The sequence below is a fragment of the Anas platyrhynchos genome, chromosome 12 (genome assembly GCF_047663525.1).
Source record: "Anas platyrhynchos isolate ZD024472 breed Pekin duck chromosome 12, IASCAAS_PekinDuck_T2T, whole genome shotgun sequence".
NCBI classification, from domain to species: Eukaryota; Metazoa; Chordata; class Aves; order Anseriformes; family Anatidae; genus Anas; species Anas platyrhynchos.
The window spans coordinates 8,520,727-8,540,193 of NC_092598.1; the positions used below are offsets into that span (position 1 = coordinate 8,520,727).

Below are 19,467 nucleotides of genomic sequence, written 5' to 3' on the forward strand. Positions count from 1 at the left end.
CTCAGTAACAGCAGGAGTCTTACCAGTTACAGGACAACCTGTTGATGTGAATGTAAGTGTGAGTGTAAGGGCATGGACTTGTTAAACCACTTCTCTAGTTCAGTAACAGTGGTGGCATTTCTGAAGTTTTTTTCAGGAATGGTTAGGCATGAAGTGCATCTGGCTTAAATGCTTTGGAAGTTATAAAAATACAGCTGAAACTTCCTTTTCATGATAGCATGAGTTGAGCTGATAAAATGGTGGAAAAGTGTGATGAATTTGGTTTTACTTTTCTTCTGGATGAGGGAATGGGGAATATTGTACAGATAAAATATAAAGCAACAAAATGCAGGATCATTCCTGCCAGCTACAATTTTTTTTACTCTGTTCTTTAGTACTGGGGTTTTGTAATACTGCTAGATAACTAATTAAGGCTTCAGTATACAGCGTTCTGCCATGAAAATAATCATGCACATCTGAAGGTCATACTAAATTATGTGGCTCTTAGGTACATAATGTCAAATTCTAATAATGCTATTTCAAGATAATGATATTGTTTAAAAATTGGAATGCACTTACTATGGGAAATAAGAACTTATTCCTGCATGGTAAAAGCAGGTTTCTTTTAAGAAGGTCATTTTTGTTTGTTTCTCTACAGAGACCCTCATTTGCAGAAAAAGTACAGTTGGCTCTCTGAAACTTTGTCATTTATGAGTTGCAAAGTGGGATAGTTTGGTAATATACAGCCTGCAGTGCTCAAATTAAAAAAATATATATATAATAAAAAATCTTTTGTGGCTATTGGTTACAGTGCTCTTGCAGCACTTCATCACTACATTTAACGCATCTATACAGCTTTGACATGCAGTGTAAAGCTGCTTGGATGAAATTCAGCTGAGTCATAGCTAAAGTTCATTTGATATTTTTGTCTGTACTGGATATTCTTATCTGCACCATTATGCTAAATGGACTACAGAAAGATCTACTGCTGGTATCGGAGTCTTCTTTTCCTTACCTTCTTTTTGTTCTTTAAAAAATATGGTACACATTTGTGTATTTTGGGCATTTTGCAATGCTTACTGCATTTTAAATGTTACATTTTCTCTTTCACTCATTTTCAATTGAGCAGATATCACTTCATTATATTGTCCCTACTCTTACTATGTGTGTGAATGTTTTTTTTGTTTTTAATCTCCTGGATCATATAATTTAAATAATACTGAAAAAAAATGTTGCTGCACACAGCCTTTGGGATTAAAACTAACTCTACAGTCATCAACACAAATCCCAAGAGAACAGCCTTCATACTTGGTGCTCCATCTCTGATCTGTCCCGTGGGCATGCCTTGGGGAATTCTGAGGTCAGCTCTCTTAGGACTATAGGTAGAAAACTGTGCGTGTACATACAGGTTGAGGGAAAATATTAAATACAATGTCCTTATCCATTGTAATCTGATGTCATTTCAGAAGCCAAATCTCTAATTCTTTTACACCACGTGCTGAATATTTTTGTTCCTGTTAAAAACAATAATATTGTCTTCCTCTTCATAAATGTAGTGATTTGATATTTTTTTATGAGTTTCATCCATTGCTGAAATAGAGACAAAATATTTCCAATAAGTGTTTTCAGATTGGACATGAATTTGAGCTATGATTTATGTTTTTGGGGAATTTAGAATAGTATTTTTCTTCCTAACTGTATGATGATGTGTGGAAAAACTTTTTAAGTAGAATCACAGATGTTTTTAACATAAATATTATATTATTTTTTAGATTACTAATAAGAACAAAAAGTATATTCACTGACTACATTTTTTTTTCTATTGCATTTCACTTTACTTTAAATATCACTTCTGTTTCCACTATACTGTTTGTTTTCCTAATGAGTTTTCATGGAGTTTGTCTCTCACTAGCTTTTTTTTTTATCCTGTGAGATTTAAACGAAGTAAAACCACTCCCTGTGTACATGTTTAAAGAAAAAGCTTCCATCTTTTTTAAGTATTTGCTGAAAAATCATAGAATCAAAGAATATCCCGAGTTGGAAGGGACCCATGAGGATCATCAACTCCTGGCACCGCACAGGTCTACCCAAAAGTTTAGACCATGTGACTAAGAGCGTAGTCAAATCGCTTTTTAAATTCAGATAGGCTTGGTGCAGTGACTACGTCCCTGGGGAGCCTGCTCCAGTGTGCAACCAATGAACCAAATGATAGAGAATTCAATTATAACATTAGTCAGGTGCTTATGTTTTGCTCATCATAGTGCTTTCCATGAAAACAAAGCCACATGGAACCAGAATCACCATGGCTGTTTGACTTCTGTTATCTCAAAGATCTACCTATTTAAATAAAGTTGCAAGACGGTGCTTGGCTGTGGGAGATAATAACATTGAAAAAAAAAATCTTGAAACATTGCTTTAGACAGATTTTTAAATTTAGTCTTTTTTTACTTGACATAAATTCTAGTTGACTTAAATATGCTGCTTTGCACACCGGGCTGTGTGTGAGTGTTCTGAAGCATAACTGACTGATTGATGCCTATGTAGCTTTGGCATATCGTGCATAGCCATTCAGTCCCTCTTGGACTGACACAATAATGCCACTTTATATATACAATTAGCTTGCTCTTTTCTCCTGGGATCAAAGTGTTATAGTGCTTCTGAGCATCGTGATTTGTTTTTATGTTATAAAGTTCAATTGGTCTTCACCTGTTGCTAGTTCATGGAGTGTGACCTATACTTTATTTAGAGTTGTCTTCTCACAGTGCTTCAGTAATCACACAAATGAAAGTGAAATATGTTCTGATTTCTTCTGGAACCTATTAATGAAGAAAATGATTGTATTTTCTTGTGGAATCTTTATGTAACGTACATTCAAATCTGTTACACACCGGTAAAGAGCCTGAAAAGCAGGTGGCATCTTTCATGTGAAAAGTTCCAGCAGTTTGTTCTTGCTTTCTAAAGGGAAAAAATCTAAAGTCATTCTACTCTAGATTAACAAAAGGCCTTTTGCTATCAGTTTGTATTGCTTTAGAGTTTATTCCTAACAAGCTTTTGTCCTTGCAGTGTATAGTTACTAGCTGTCAGAAACCATTTATGTAGCTTGTGAATTTAATCAATTCAGCATGTCTGCTGAAAGTAATAAAACATCATTGAAATTCTGTTTTAAGGAACTTAATACACTAACTGCTTCCCATGTAACTACAGACAGCTAACTGTGAGATATGGACACTATATTGCTAAGCTTTCAAAAAAAAATTGCACTGATATCCTTCGTTGCACTTTAACTTATAGATTAATAGACCTTTAAATTTGAAACCAGCTCATCACCTTGTATTAAATGAAACAAGGCTATTTTGGACTGCTTGTAATAAAGGGTCAAGACAATCTTAAAGGTAGATAAATTCTGGCTGGAACAGAAGAAAATTTCAAAACTTATATTCACGGAAGCCACAAGGTCTCCATCTCTAGGATTTCCTGTTCTATTTATCTCTTGGGCAGCAAAGTTTACATACGGATACTTTGTGGTTGTTCTGGTACACCATAATCTTCCTTTTTAAATTTATACAGGTGCTAAATCTGAACCTTGCCATAGGCAACCTAGAGGAGTGTCTCAGCTTGTAGATCACTGATCTTGAAAAAAATTGAAAAAAAAAAAAAAGGAAAAAAAAAAAAAAGCACATTTCCTTGTTTGGTTTGTTCTTATTGTTGTTATCACTTTATTAGTTGCACTGTACAGCTCACATCATGACATAATTAGCAAATTCAGTGACCTAAAGAGATGTCAGCTCATTTGTTCATGTCCTGGTAGATATGAGTGTTTCTACTCAACAGCCTTAATCATACAGGCTGGAAATGCCAGAAGGGAAATTCTGGTAAACTCAAAGGCAAGAGGAAATTGTGAATGACCTTATCTTAAAGCTCACATCAGATTTGGAAGAATACCTCCAAAAAACAATGATAGTTAACAAGCATTTGATTCTGAAAAACAGAGATAAAACAAACAAACAAAATCTGGGAGGAGGTACTGACCAAATACCAACAGCATGCCAGTAACATAAGTACTGACTAAAGACCATATCATAAAAAGCTCGCAGGATTTTTTTTTATGATGGTTTTCCAGTCATTGGTTGAAATTACTTTGGACTATATAAGGACATAGTTAAAGACATGTGAGAAGTCATTGTGGCAGCGTCCAGCAAAGGATGCTGACCTTGACACCAATACACACTTTTTAAATGTCAAGAGTATCAGTAGGAAGAGAAGTAGAGGCTGAAATACAAAAGGAATGCAAATGTGGGCAAAAGAAAGCTATCTGCTTCAAAGTGCAAGTGGCAATCAATAACTTCTTAACTAGGCAAAAGAGAGAAAATAACTCCACATGGTGTTTTGTCAGAGGCTGGAAGACCTAAGGCACTTTCAGAAAGTGAAAACAGTTGCACTCACAGTGTGCAGAGATTTGATAATAATGAGGCAGGGCATTTAAAACCTCTCTGATATGAATTTCTGGAGAACCGAGAATAAAGAAACATTGGAGATGGAACTCAAAGATCACCTTCATCAGCCTTCATCTCTGACTACCTGGAGTGCAAGTTCAGAATAATAGCAGAACCTCTTAGTCTGATTTCAAGACTCTTAGACAAGCACCTTAGGGATAGCGCCTGGGATGGAAAAAGAAACCATGCAGAGTAAGCCAAAAAGGAATGCTGAGCAAATGCACTTGCCACAGCCAGATAGATATCCAACTTGATGGCTTTAGTTTTTTGTTTTCTTGTTTGTTTGTTTTGTTGTTTGTTTTTTTTTGGTTTGTTTGTTTTCCTCAGCTCTTTCAAAGTATGTTGGGAAAAGAAGTCAGATAACATGAACTCATGCCATGAATATTTAGCAGATATATAGGTATACTTGGTCACGTCTCTGTGAGCAATAGACAAAGAGCTTGGCTGAAGTATGATCTCAGTAATAGGTAAATTAATTAATCTGTAAAATGGACATGGACCAAGAAGTGTACGGAAAATTCTAGAACTACCTAGCTCAACATTTCCTTTGTTCGAATGCATCTATCCACACTTGCTTAGTTCAGTCCATAGTTTTGGAATATTTCTGTATTCAGTGTTGATTCTTGGATCCAGAAGATACTTGGGTGTGTGGTTTAATGCTTTCTAGTATACATTAGTTTTTTGTAGGCCTTATGCTATCTCTGAGGTGCAGTGTTTAGATATACTGAAGCTATCAGCGCTTAAAAATCATAGAAACAATAATAATAGTATTTCTGACTTTTCACTAGTAGACTAGCACAAGTAGGCCTGTCTGAAATTTTAGGGATTAACTACTATCAAGGTTGCAACCCATTTTATGTTGGTCTGACACAGTGTGCACTCAAAACAGCTGTAAGGCGTATTTATTCCAAAGCCTGAACTTTTTAGTATTTTCACCAAGACAGTGGATCACATCAGGACTACGTAAGGATATAGTCCTTATATAAGGACTATATAAAGATGTAAGGACTGTTGCAAGTCACTTTTTTCTAATTTCTATTCTTTTTTGTTTTTGCTTTATTTAACATAAATATACTGAAATATGTAAATCAGGAAAAACAAATAAAAAAAAAGATTCCTCCTACATTTTGGGATTAGATTAGGTATTCCTCCTAATGAAAGGATGAGAGAATAAACCGCTCTGGTGTGCTGTTTAAGAGAAGATAGTCAGACATGACATTGAGGAAATCAGTATAAAAATGGTTTCATATGGGATGGTACTGTTTTACTTTCTTTGTGTTTCAGAGTTTAAAGGAAAGAAAGAACAAAAAGAAAACAGAACTGGAAGGGGATCGATGCCATTTCACAAGATAGGATCAAACTATTGCTGCAGAAAGCTGGAAGAAGCTTGCAGATAGGCTGAATCTTGAGTAAGTTGAAATGCATAGATAAAAAGTAGTATCGCCCATGGTCTTAGAAGTTAGTGGGGCTGCAGTTCTCTTGAGTTCTCAGCTTGAAGCCTTTCACTAAAACATTTAGAAAGCAACATAAAACAAGTAAACAAAAGAAATTGATTTTTTTTTCTGCACACAAATGCTGGGTTTAAAGTAAGTCTAACTATAACAACTTCTGAGTATATTGTCTATAACTTAGCCCACCATCTTGATCTTTTGTCTTCATCTATGATGTACATAATGTACTGTCATTTTCAAGAGCATAGTTTTATGTTTGTGGTTTTTTTTAGCTCTAATATACATTGCTTTTTATCCAGCTTTATATTTGACTCACCTAGACTTTCATATAGATGTAAAAATGTGCTAATTTTTAAAATACCTCATTTAGCTTCATGTTGTGATAATTCATACTGAAATATCAATGGTACTAATAGGTAGGAGACTTCCAACTGAATTCTTTATGAACTTTGCCTGACCTACTATATAGTGTCTTAGCTTTTCCCTCCAGCTGACATTATGCATGGCTGGATTAGATAACATCACCACACATCACCACACACATGTTATCCTTGCTTTGTAGTAGAGTGGCAACAGAATTGTTCATATTACTTTTTGACTTGGGAATTTTGTATGTGTGTGTTTTTGTGCCTCTCACATAGAAAAGCGTTGATTAAAGCTGCAGCATTTTGTTTCTTTCAAAAATAGCTCGCTAGATGAAGTAGCCAGTTCCAAATACTGAGGAATAAATTAGGAATGTCCATCAGACAGTAAAATAGCCTAATTAAATCAAGCTAAACAGCATTTAATTAGACTCGTATCTCAAATGAAGGTAAGGGAGGTAATGATATGACTGATTCCTTTCAGGGTAGACTGTGATATCATAGCTGTAAGTTTGAGAATTTTTAACTGTCATATTTTCAAGCCCCTGGAAACATAGTCCACTTTAGAGAGGCCTTGATGTGGGAAGCATAAAAATCAAATGTACTGAGATAATGAGTAGTTTAGGATGCACTTATTCTCCCATCCTAATCTTCATAGATGCAGCTTTAGAATCTTTCTCTTTGCTGCCCAATGCATTGTTTTCAGGAGTCATTGCTGCCAAACATTTTCTAATATAGCTAAATGAACAGCTCCAAATGATTTATATTTCATGGTGAGTGTTGGGAAAGAGAAAACTCCATGAAAGAGATGAGGACCCAATGATATCCGTTTAGACTTCTGAATAAATGAACCACATTTTGAAGAAGTTACAGTGCCAACTTCGCTCAGCACCAGCTTCTCTTAGTTCTCAAATAGTATTACTGGATAGCTTCATTATATTTTGGATAGGAACCAAAATGACAATATTATTTTCTCAAATAATCTCTCAGGAAAAGGTGGACAAAACACAGTGGAGATTTTGACATGAAAAGAAAACAGAAAGTAAATATTCTAATAGAAATATCTGACAGGCAGCACAGTTTTCAAGCATCTTAAATTTGCTGATTATTGTCTCTAAACTCAATCAAAGTGCCAGGTCAGTGCAAATGTTGTTCAAACATATTCCTCAGAAATTGTTTATTAAAGTTTTATCTCTAATATACCTCCAATTCAACAGCATGAGGAGCTGAATATAGGGCATTTCAATCTGTGAACAAACATAAAATACCAAGAATTTTGAAAGCAGTAATGAAACACCCAACATATTAAATGCTCTTGAAGAATTATTATAGCTATTTTATATTTTATCAGGTTTTAATAGCTAAGCAAATCATTATCTTGTGCAATTGCACACACTGGAATTACATTCGTAAGTGTTTTGTGAGAAACGATGTGATATTGTGGGGAGTAATACAAAATAGATCTGTTTACTTTTTATTTAAATTTGATACCAAACCTCTATGGACAATGTAGTCTTTTTAATTTGAGGTAATACTTGTGTAGTGTAACTCCAAACATACTTTTCTCTGTGAAAGCAGTTACTATAGCAAGGAGTTTATACAGTTTCCATTATACTGCACAGTATAGCCCCAGCGAAAAATGTATCTATATTCAGAGGAATGTGTGTCCCTCTGCATAAAAAAGAAAGAGTTTGGATGAACAAGGTAGCCCCAGAATCGAGGATAGATTATACTTTTGTCAGCCCTCTTCTGTGGTTCTTGTTGTTCCCTTCCCCTCTTCACGAGTTGATTTTAGACTAGGAATATTCTCATTTTTCTCACTGTGTGCTGAGGCCAGTGACCTCTGATCTTCTGCTTGGTTGCTGTTGCTTCCTGTCATAGATTTTAAGAGAGATTGCTGCTTTACATTTAACTTTCACTCTCTGGCTGCCTGGTAATGTAGGACTGATCAAGTCATCCCAGAAGACTGGGCAAGATAAATTAGATGCTTAATTTGCACATCAGGAACTGCAGACAGACTAATTTTAAAAGGACATTTTGATAAAGTAAAATAGTACTGTGCACATATTAGTAATTGCCGGTTCCAAAAAATTATTAATGATAGATGAGCTCTGGGCTTTGAATCTTTGCTTAAATTAATGCTTGAAGGGAATGAAATATAGACAACAAAAGTTGCTAGAAAACTTATCATATAATTTTCAACATTAAAACATTTGTAATTTTTATTATTTTTCTGTCACTATCCATAATCTTAACTGCACTATATAAAAACAAATATAAAATAACATATATGGTGCAGATAGTCACATTGTGAACCTTCTTCCCCAAACTAGAAGAATATATTTAGAAATCTGAAAACAGAAGTAATATTTGTAAGCTATATGGACTACAAAGGGACTTCGTCTCTAAATGAAGTGTTGGCAACTCAGTCCAGTGTGTACCTCTTCCACTGGTCACTGTTAGGACTCCAAAGTCCATTTTTTAACTTATCTTCTGCATAAATCAAATCCCTTCTGCCTTTACATTTGCACAGCTGCACTTTGTAGGGCTTGGGGGGGGTTGTTTTGGTCTAGGGGAATATGGTACATAGCATGGATAATAACAAAACATGTTATCTTGGTAATGATAACCCAACTGTATGTACTAGATTCATAAACCTAAACTGAAATTAAAGCCTACATCAGTCCTTCATATGCAATTAATTGTTTATATCTGATGACATGCATTCTCCTCTTGGTTTTCATCCTCAGTCACGTACTTTTTACTTGTCTATTTATAAGCTAAATAAGCATGAAAATGGTAGTAATTAATTCAACCAGGCACTGAGATTGAGGTGTTTAAGTGTTGTTTTGGCATTCACCATTTGAACTGGCAGTTGCGTATGGGTTTTCTGGTAGACCTCTGGCATAATACAGGTATCCTGCCGTTATTTAGCTACTTATTGCCCCCACTGTCATGCTCCATCATAGCTTCAGTGCACAATACGAAAACAAGGCTTCACATATGTCACCTCTCTCTAAGATTTTTCAGCCTGCTTTACTGTAACACTTCCCAGTACAGCCTGAATGCAGTTGTGCTTAGGGAAGGATATTTGGTGTGACTTTTTGTTCTTGCATTTGGTCTCCTTGATGCACCAAAGTCTTTCTCCCTCTTGATAGACAGATTTTATCTTTCCACATTTCTCCTGAGCAAGCAGAAAACGAAGCAGAACATTAAAAATCTGTGTATTATGCAGGTATTTTCATTGTCTATTGTATTTCAGTTTATCCTCTCCCATATGTAAATACAAAAGGATCAAGGCTGCTTTCTGCAGATCTGCCATCAGACTGCTACCAACCACTGCTCCCAAGTTTTTCAAAGACTGTTGCCAAACAGAAAAATGGACTCTGTATGTGTCTGTATCCATGAATGAAATTCAGCCAAGAGTCTGTTCAGCTCCTCCAATAATCCTTAGGAGAAGTGCTCTTGGACATAGTTTTTTAATGGACAGATTTCTATTTTTTTCTATATTTTTCTGTTTGCACATTCCATTATACACGACTAAAGACTAAACTTTTGTGTGTACTTCTTATCATCTGATATTTTAATATCAATGGAGATGATAGCCTACCACACTTTTGCTTACTTTGATTTTACTTTATTTGTACACATTTCCCATTTATTCATTCTGTTATGAACACAGAAATGTGTGTGTGTATTTGTAGTGGTGTTATTGGTTTCAAAAACTTCTCAAAACTACCTTGAGAACTCTTTAAATCAGTTTCTTAAGTGGTGTCTCTTGAAATGCTGAGGACGTAAAATATTGGCCATCTACACAGTTGTTGTGCACATTCTTTTCTCTGTTTCACAAACAAACTGTTTTTATGCTTTGCATCTCATTTACACATTGCTGAGAAATGTAACTTGCAAAGGGCAAAGAGTTAGCTGGGGAGCCTACTTCAGAACATTTGCATATTACATGTGTCAGTTTGAATGAATATAAATACATGTGTGATTTTTCAAATAAAGTAAGAAAAGTTTGAAAAGAGTAATATGAAAGTAAGTAATTTAAAAGTTTGAACTCATTATATAACTTTCATTTCATAACAAATAATCCTCTATAATTATTCCACTTTGTGTATCACTCAGATACTTCTAGATTTGCACCAGAATTGTGGGCACAGACAAGAACAGCAAAAGCTAGATCCACCCATTAATCCTGTAGAACTTCATGAAAAATGGTGTTTGGACTAGAAAAATTCAACTATATAAGGTTGCTCATTTATATATATTGGTAGCATGTGGCTTCCATATGCCTTTTTGCCAGTGTTATGATCATGCAGGCTGACTGTGCTGAGCCACTGACTTGCACAAATCCCCAGATGAAATGTGTCCTGGGAGTTTGAGGAGTCTCTGGAGCAGCTGGGGTGGAAACAAAGGCCAGTGCCAGCACAAAACCCCTGTATACACCATTAAAACTGTTGCCATTTGAATCTACTTTTGAGCATCTGACTGGGTCCAGTAAGAAATGCTGGTTTGGAAACTAACATTGTTCCAGTGTCCCTCTTGATGTCACTCACATCCTGATAGCAAAGCTTAGATGATCACAATTTAGTGGTTTTTGTTTGTTTGTTTTTCCTCTTGGTTTGCCCTGTCATTTTTTAACTCCCTGATAGTGGTCCTTGATTAATGCTGATATCCAGGGGCAACATTTGTTTCCGTCTCGGACAGAAAGAAAATTCATTTTTACAAGAGACAGTGTCTGTTGACATCTCCCTTAAATGTAAGAAGGTGCTATAGATATTTCATTACCCTAAGGTAATGAAATATCTATATATATCTTTATATATCTTTATATAATGATTGCTCTTGGGCAGAAGCCATTTAAAAATCCCACTGCATACATATGATGTTTAGTATAATAAATGAGGACAAATGCAAAAGAATTGCAATAAATAAACTAAACACAGGAGAATACTGGATTCAGCATATACTTAATAGAAGTACAGTTGCTTACTTATAAATGCTTTGTTCTTTTTACAAATATCTTTGGTGTAAGTTTCTCTCGAAGACTGCAGTCTTCCTAGATTTTCAAATTACCTTTTCTCACTTGGATTTGTGCTATAATTAAATGAATACTTTTATTTCAATAATATTTTAAACTTTATAGCTTCTAAGAACAACAGAACAACTGTAAGAGTTTGTCTGAACATCTTTTTCTACGACATGTTAGATGAACTGTCAAAATAATGTTTGGAGTCTGCAAGAATTAAACCTCTTCATCATCTCCTTCATCTTTAGTCGTTGTTTATATGATCAACTTCCTTGTATTGTTTATTTTTTGTTTTTTTTTCTGTTTTGGTGGTGGTATTTTTTTGTTGTTGTTTGTTTGTTTGTTTGTTTTGTTCTCCTCCCTCTCCCCCCCTTTGTGCTGAATATTCAGCTCTACATATTATTTTTCACAAATTTCCTACACTTTCAGTCTCCCCCTCTGGTAATCTCTGGCTTAAGGTGGTAAATAGTCAACAGTGAAAGGAGAGAAGCATGTCAGTGAGGAGATAGCACATTGCAAATTAATGTAAATCTTATGGTTTCTCAGCAGTCTTTGGATTTACTTGTATCCACAGTTACTCTGACATTCCTTGGAACATGTAATGCAGTGCATTGTTTATATATTTTTAGACATAATGTCTCTGAGTAGATTCCGTGTGACTACACCACTTCAGGTGAAAATATCAGCATTTGCAGGAGAATGATTTGAGTCATGTATTTTTACAGAATTTACAAATGAAGAAATATTGAAGCTGTAAAATAATTATGTATTCAATTAAGACTGGTTCCATTTTTAAAGTTGTATATGATTTCAGAATAACAGCCCCTTTGTTGTGGATCAAAACTTTTTTTCCTGGGGAAAAAAAAATAAAAAACATTCGTAGCTCTGAGAACTACACACCTAATTTAAATTCTTTGCTTTTCTGGTCAATGAGATCTGGGTGAAACAGCACATTCCTTGTAAGAGAAAGAAAAACAAAGAAAAAGCAAAATCCTATTTCTTGCTGCTTTATCATTATTTCAGAAAGTCATGTCATCATTAAATATGGTCTACTGGACAGGAGAATATCCAGAATATCCCAGTATTAATCAGTAAACTTGAAGTTGTTGATCTTTTGTGTTTTATTTGGTCATTTCTAAACTAAGGAATATGATTTTGCTATAGCTGATGTTCAATAGAAAATCCAGCCTTAACTAATCAGGATTAGATTTTTAAATTAGCTCAGTACTCACTAGCTTGTGTTTTGTCCATTCTAACAGGAGAAGTTTGATAGTTCTCACGTACAGTTTTTCCTACTAACAACCACGGCAATGGGTTTATGATATTTTTCAGAGAGGATGGGGAAAATTGGCCACTTTTGACATCTTCTTACAGTGTTTTTAAGATCTAGAACACTTTTCAAGATCTCTGTACCAATGCTTCTATAAAAATGTCATTATATGTCCATCTTCAGAACATAATACCGTCACTGACAGCGGTTTCAGGACCATTCCTTAATCTGTCATAACCAGAAGGGTGGCTACCCTGTGGAAAGACACTGCCAGTTTATTAATCAGCTTGCATTGTAAATGTCGCTTCCTACAAGGGCTCATATTATTTTTAACCAATTGTTAACGTTTTATACTTGACTGGTTAGTTACTAAGAAAATGTACTTGATAAGCAGGAAGCTGTCCATTGTGCAAATTTTACAGGGCCCTTCCCATTAAAAGCCACATCGAAAGCGCATTGAAGTTAATAGGGAGCCCGTTAGGTTTTCATCAGACCTTAAAGAAAAAAAAAAAAAAGGTTTGGCTTTCTACAGAGGTAAATTAAGTGAGGGAGGGAAGAAGATGCATAGATCCAATAAACAAAGTGACTTGTGGTGTTTGTCTGCTGAGGTCAATGGCATTGCATGTGTGCTCAACTTAATCCTTGAATTTTAAGTGCAAGAACATTGCAATGCAATGAGATATTTTGAGCTTTTAGCTACAAAAGAGAACATGTTTATTTAGCATGTTTGTCCAGGGTTTTGCTGAGGCCAGTCTGCAGAGCATCATTAATAAACTGGCCTCAAGATGGTTTACCCAGAAAATGGGGATTGTCTAGAAATGCAGAAGCAGACTCATATACTGGTTGCTGGCACTAGAGGCAATGACTGGGGGGGGAACAGAGAAATTCAGGGAGACTAGGCTGCCTCAGCTATTCATTGATCTGTATGTAGTCCCTTTGGGGCCCAACTTTCAGTAGCTGGCATGAGGAAAAGCCTGTGCTGCCAGTATGTTCTATCTTATGCTGCAAGAGAGCAAGCTCCAGTGTGTATAACTGCAAAATTACAGTAAAAGTAAGGTACACGTTTAGCATAAAATAATATCTGGACTGGGAGTGAAGCAGAGAATATCATTTCAAATATGGAAATTGAAAGACCCCCCATACCCATTACCCAGATTAAAAAATATATATTGTAATTTTTATTTCAGAAAAAAAAATCAGTTTAAAGTAGTGTATTAAAATTTGTCTTTTTCTGTTTCATATTATCTAAATTATATCTATACTATTTATCTAAATCATATCTATATTATTTATCTAAATCATTAGGAACTTTTATATGTGGTTATATAATAGTTATTATATAACACTGACATGAAAATATGAATTTTAATACAGAAGTCAAAGTAATCTATTTCAATTATTGAAACTATAGATTACTTGGCACATGCTAAAAATTCTTCTGTTCAACCAACCTCCTTTAAATAATAATTAAAAAAAAAATAAATTATAATTTTATCAGACCACAAAAAAGTTCAGTAACACACATGCAAGTGATTTCATCATGTCAGAAACAGCCAGACATCACTTCTCCGCAGTACTGAAATCTGAAGTACATTCTGTGAATGCATTGTATACTAATATTCTATATTGATGTATTTACTCACTTCCTACTTCTCAGGCAAAATGAAATTGAGATGCTGTATCAGATTAGCTTTGTTATAAAAGTATACATGTATATTTTGAACTGCACAGTTCTTGAATATATGTTCTCAGCATCCCCATTTAAGAGGTTAATTTAATAGAACCATTTTCATCATGACCGTGGTTCTATGGGTGAGATAATAAAGAGTTTGAAAACTAGGAATAATAAATCATTATAGTAAGTTTAGTTTCAATTAATATTATAAATGTTAGTATTTTAGCAAGTAATTGACATCTGATTAGCATGTTGCAGGTTATAGCTGTTCAGATACTAATCAAAGTTCTAAACCTTGCTTACAAAATTACTTAGACATGCACATAATTTTCCTGTATTTACATGGCAACTAAGCCTGTCTTTCACATGTTTTACATGTGGCCCAGGGCCACAACTTGTAGTATATGCTGAGATTATTATGTATTATAGAGAACAATTGTCAATATGATTCAGAAGTCAATGGGACAACACATCTGCCTTTTTGATATACATTGTCTAATCTTAAACATTAAAGAGGGTTGTTTTCTCTTTTAGTTTTGTGTGTGTTAGATTGTAGAACTAGTCAGTGTCTAAATCTGAGCACAATAGTAGCTTTACTTCAAAAATGAATGAAACTAATTTGTTAGTAGCTTTACTTTGAAAAATGAATGAAACTAATTTGTAAAAAATACAGCCATGAGTCTTTCTGATGAAAAAGGTAATAAAAGTGCAATGCGTGCAAGCGTATTTTGTACTCAGATCCAGTTATTTTGTACTTGAACAGCCTAAATTAAATACTATAAATTCTGTCCAAGAAATGTAAATACACTGAGTTAAACCTAGCTGCATAAAAATTTAAGCTAAAAAGGAAAAGCTACCTTTAAATTCCATCCTTTATATTTGAAATCATTGAGCTTTCCTACATGTGACATGAAACACCTCACTTAAGACTGTTTAAAAAATGTCTATAATTGTAAGAAAATAATGTTATTTATTTGTTTGAATACAAATCAGAAAGAAAAATCTTGACCTAGAAGGAAATAAGTGATTTATCTGGCACAAAGATGAGTGAAAGTATCAGATTTCTCTCTTGTTTTTGTTAGAGAGCCTGCATTCGTGGGACTTCCAGACCAGCAGACTGGGAGTATTAGCAATGGCAAACCATGATCTGTGAAGGCGCACAGTACTCTTAGCTCCCACTGAAGTAAGGATTCTTTCATGAAAAATGGTTATTAGGACTTCCAATTATTCCTAAGGAAGATCTGCATGCATCAGTGAAGTAGGCTTTTTAAATCTGACTTTTCATTTTAGAGTTTTTGGTTTCAATGTTCACAGCCCATCAAACCAGAAGGCTAAGTTTTGGCTTCCTTTGAGCAAGATAAGGGGACAGTTCATCTCTCGGCAAGAACTCCACTCAGGAAACCAAATTGTTTTGGCAGCCCTATGTAGAGAGGAAGGAGCCAGATGTCTACATCCAGTGAAGGTAGTATGTGGAATGTGTTTGGGAGGAGCTTTAAAGAGCATTTAGCAATATTGAGAGTCTCAACAGGAGTCTAACAGGACCTAATTACTTTTAAAATTAGTACTGTTCAGGTTCTGATCAGTGCTAGGACTGCGAGGGACTTTTCTAAGATGCTGAAGCGTATGGTCCCCAGAATCAACCTAAGCAGTGGGGTCCCTGCACCCAATAGACCCTGCAAGAAATGGAAAAAAAACTCAACAGTGTGCTATAAAACAAACATTCAGGCCCCTTAAGGAAACTAGAGCATACCACAGGCCTATTCCCCAAATTGCAAATTGAAAGCTGGCTGGATGAGGATCATTACTTCCTCCCCCAGTAAAGAAAACCAATTTGTCACATTTGAATGATTTACAGTGCAGTACTTCCCACATGTCAATGTTTGTAAGCAGTATTTTAAAGCAAAACGGAAAAGCCCAGAAGTTCAGTAGCTGAACAAATTTCTCATGTTCATTCCTTTACAAAGAATAAACAAAAAAATCATTTCAAAATTTGTATGGTATGGGAAATGAGGATTAAGTAGGCAGTAAGTGAAAGCAAGCTACAGCCTCAAGCAAATTTGTAATTAGCTAAGTTACAAAAACTTCAATAATGAAAGGTATAATAGAAATTCTGTCAGGTCCTGTACTGCAGAGAGCCTGTGCACATCATTGTAATAAATTAACAGAGATCTATTTGATTTTTTTCTTTTTTTTTTTCTAAAAGTGAGAAGCCCCAAGAGTTTTGCATTACTTCATTTAGTGCTTGGTGAAGCTGTTTATATAAGACCTTCCCCTACATTTTAAATCACTTATTGCTGCTTTGGCAGTGTCTGTTAGATTCCATTAGATTCATTAGCTCTTCTAAAGAGCATTGCTCTGTGGAAATAGCTGAAACAGCTGCCCTGTGTAATTTTGTTATTGCTTTAATTTACTCAGAATTCTGTTTTAACACTCCAGCTGTCAAATATAAAGAGGGAAAAACAATCAATATAAAAGCCTTTTCTACCTTAGTATTCTTACGTATACTGTTTGTGGGAAGTGTAAGAAAATAAGCAAATGTAGCTTTTTGTTGTTTTCCAAGTGATTTCTTGGAGCTGTTGGAAGCGTAGCGCTTCTTAAAATGCAGTCTGTGGAACAGTACTCTGTGGGCTGAGTTCTCTTCTGCCAAACTACTCTCACACGGTGAAACATCTGTCAGTCTCCAAGTGAAGCTGCATTCTGTCCAGTACCACTTGTTCACTCTTAAGTTTTGGCCAAACCAGTGGTCACAAGATCTCAACATGTGCTGCACTAGATTCTTTAAAGCTTTTTAATGCAGACGCATGGGGTATGGTTTCATTGATCATCTTGGTGAGGCTTATTGCTGAAAATGGGTTAACTCATTTTGTAAATTTCGTTCGATATCTTAACAAAATGCTTCATGTGTAAAAATGTGTGTTCTTTTTGCTTACAAGAACACAGATTTCTGTGAGTGCTTACTTTTATAATTCCAACCAGACCATCTATAGAGAAAATGCAGGAAATGTCCTGTTGTTGTTGAATGCTGATTAGAACTACAAAGCTACAGTACAGGTTATACCAATGACATCTAGTCTGGCAGCAATTCAGGCTCTGTATTTCTCACAGAAGCTATGTGGTGCTGATTGAATAATATCAACCTTAAATTTGTCTCCTTGTTACAGATAACTTAAAAATACAGCTACAAAAGGACTAAATCCACATCAGAACAGACAATTAGTTCCTTGTCTGTTAAAGAACAAAACAAAACAAACAATCAAACAAAAAAACAGTCAAAATACAGATTTTATCTTGCACCTTGTTTCTGCTCCAAAATAAAATTTTTGCTGAAATGAGGCAATCATCTTTAAGGGAATTTTAAGATGAGTCTTGCTCTATTCCAGGCTTCTGCCTGAAATCTAGGCAAGTAAGCTCTAGCAGTTCAGGGGTGCATTAACTTTCTCCCCAAACTATTTTAAATAGGCTACTAGTAGGAGTCACTGGGGAAGTGAATCCAGAGTATATCTTCAGCCAATTAGAACAGTCTGTGGGTAGCTTCTGGAGAGGAGAATGTGTGCCTGGTCTTTTTATAAGCTTTACAAGATTATTTAAGGTAAATTGAATATTGGAAACCAATCAGACAGATGTTTCACTTCCAAAGATATCTGGGACAGGTAGTGAGACTTCATGAGACTGACAGTGAGATTATTTTCTTTTATAAATATTTCTTGTCCTGGAATGAAGCATGAAAAAAAAAAATCATGCTGCATGATCTGCATAAATGGAAGAATCTGATTATCTATTTGGAAATTGAAATCTCTTTCAGTGAAACATCTCTAGATGATCTTGTTAAATTGTGCTGCTGTTTGTCCAGCTGCTGAAGATGATTACTGACAGTTAATTGACTAGAGTACATGGAGTGGCTGTATTTTAGAGAAAAAGCAAGCACTGCACAGGAACTGTTGCTTCCTCCGCCTCCCCCACGCCTCTCTACCTTTATGTGTTCCTTTTATTTCTTCTTTCCTTTTCGTGTTTTCAGTGCTCATGCTGTGCTGAATGCTGGTAAGGCAATACTTGATCCAAAAACAAGTGGCCACTTGGTATTTCTTAGAACTTCGAAACATTTCACTTTGGAATACCAGAAATGTATTTTTAGCACTATTCTGTTTCCCTGGTGGGCTTTCAGAATTTTGCAGGCTATCTGGATGTCCTTATCTGTCTCATAGCCTTTTTTCTCATCTGAGTAACAAAATTGGCAATATCGCACTATGTGATTATATTTATAACATAAATGTTCAAAACCTAAGGTTTTGAAATGAACTGCCCTGGAAAATAAGCACAATACATGTCTACATTAAATGGAACAAAATGATAGATACAACCACTTCATGAATAATCATCTAAAGGTTTGTAACTCTCAAAACACATCAGGGAGTTGTTTGGTTCATATCAAAGCTATATATTAAAGCCTGCACCTGTATTTATTTTGTGTATTTCATAGTGGCATTTTGTTGGTCTCTTGGTGCTGGATGTGACAGTGAATACAAGTGGGCCGCTTCTGATCTATTCGTTGGTATAGCACTCCAGGATCTGGTCCAGTGACTATATTTTCTCTTTTTCCTCTTTTTGTTTTATATTGGAATTTATTTGTGAATATCTCCACATGCAGTTAGTCATTTTTATTCAGCTCTTTTCTGTCAGCTCTTATCATTTGCTTGTAAAGATATGAGATTATTAATCAATGCTTCTGATGTACCATACTATCCGTGAATATTATTTAGAGAGATAACGTGAAAGTGAAAATACCTCTATGAAGTTTGACTATTGATAAAGGAATTCTAAAGTTATGTTAGTGTAAAACTTGAAAGCAAATTACTGAAGTCAAAGCAGTAGTTCAGCATGAAAACTAATACCAGATTCTGAGACTTGCATTGTGACTGGAGGACAGTAAGTCCAAGTCTAGGCTATTCCGCAGTAAGGAAGAAACAAAATGCCTTGATTTATTAGGCTTTTCAGAATCTCTTACAAAGACATGATGATCTTGAGGTCTCTTCCAACCTTGAAATTCTGTGACAGACCCAGCTATTTTGATATTGTGCATGGCAAATTTCCATAGACTTTTGTGAAAACAGAATTGCTTTCTTTCCAGGAGGCAGACTACCAGTACTTTCTTGAACAAAATTACCACTTCAAGCACAACCAGCCAGTTGTTGTGCTTAAAGTTGCTGT

General features: G+C 35.2%; 1 long non-coding RNA gene across 4 annotated transcripts in view; it reads left to right on the plus strand.

Annotated features, from left to right (window-relative positions):
• Positions 1-19,467, plus strand: part of LOC101794071 (uncharacterized) — an 87,300-nt gene that overhangs the window by 60,981 nt on the left and 6,852 nt on the right. For 3 of the 4 annotated variants that reach the window (XR_011812248.1, XR_011812250.1, XR_011812249.1), the window contains one exon: positions 5,757-5,881. This is a non-coding gene — a long non-coding RNA (uncharacterized lncRNA). Of the gene's footprint in view, positions 1-5,756; positions 5,882-15,344; positions 15,440-19,467 lie in introns of those variants that run through there. The other variant, XR_011812251.1, reaches the window with a different exon arrangement.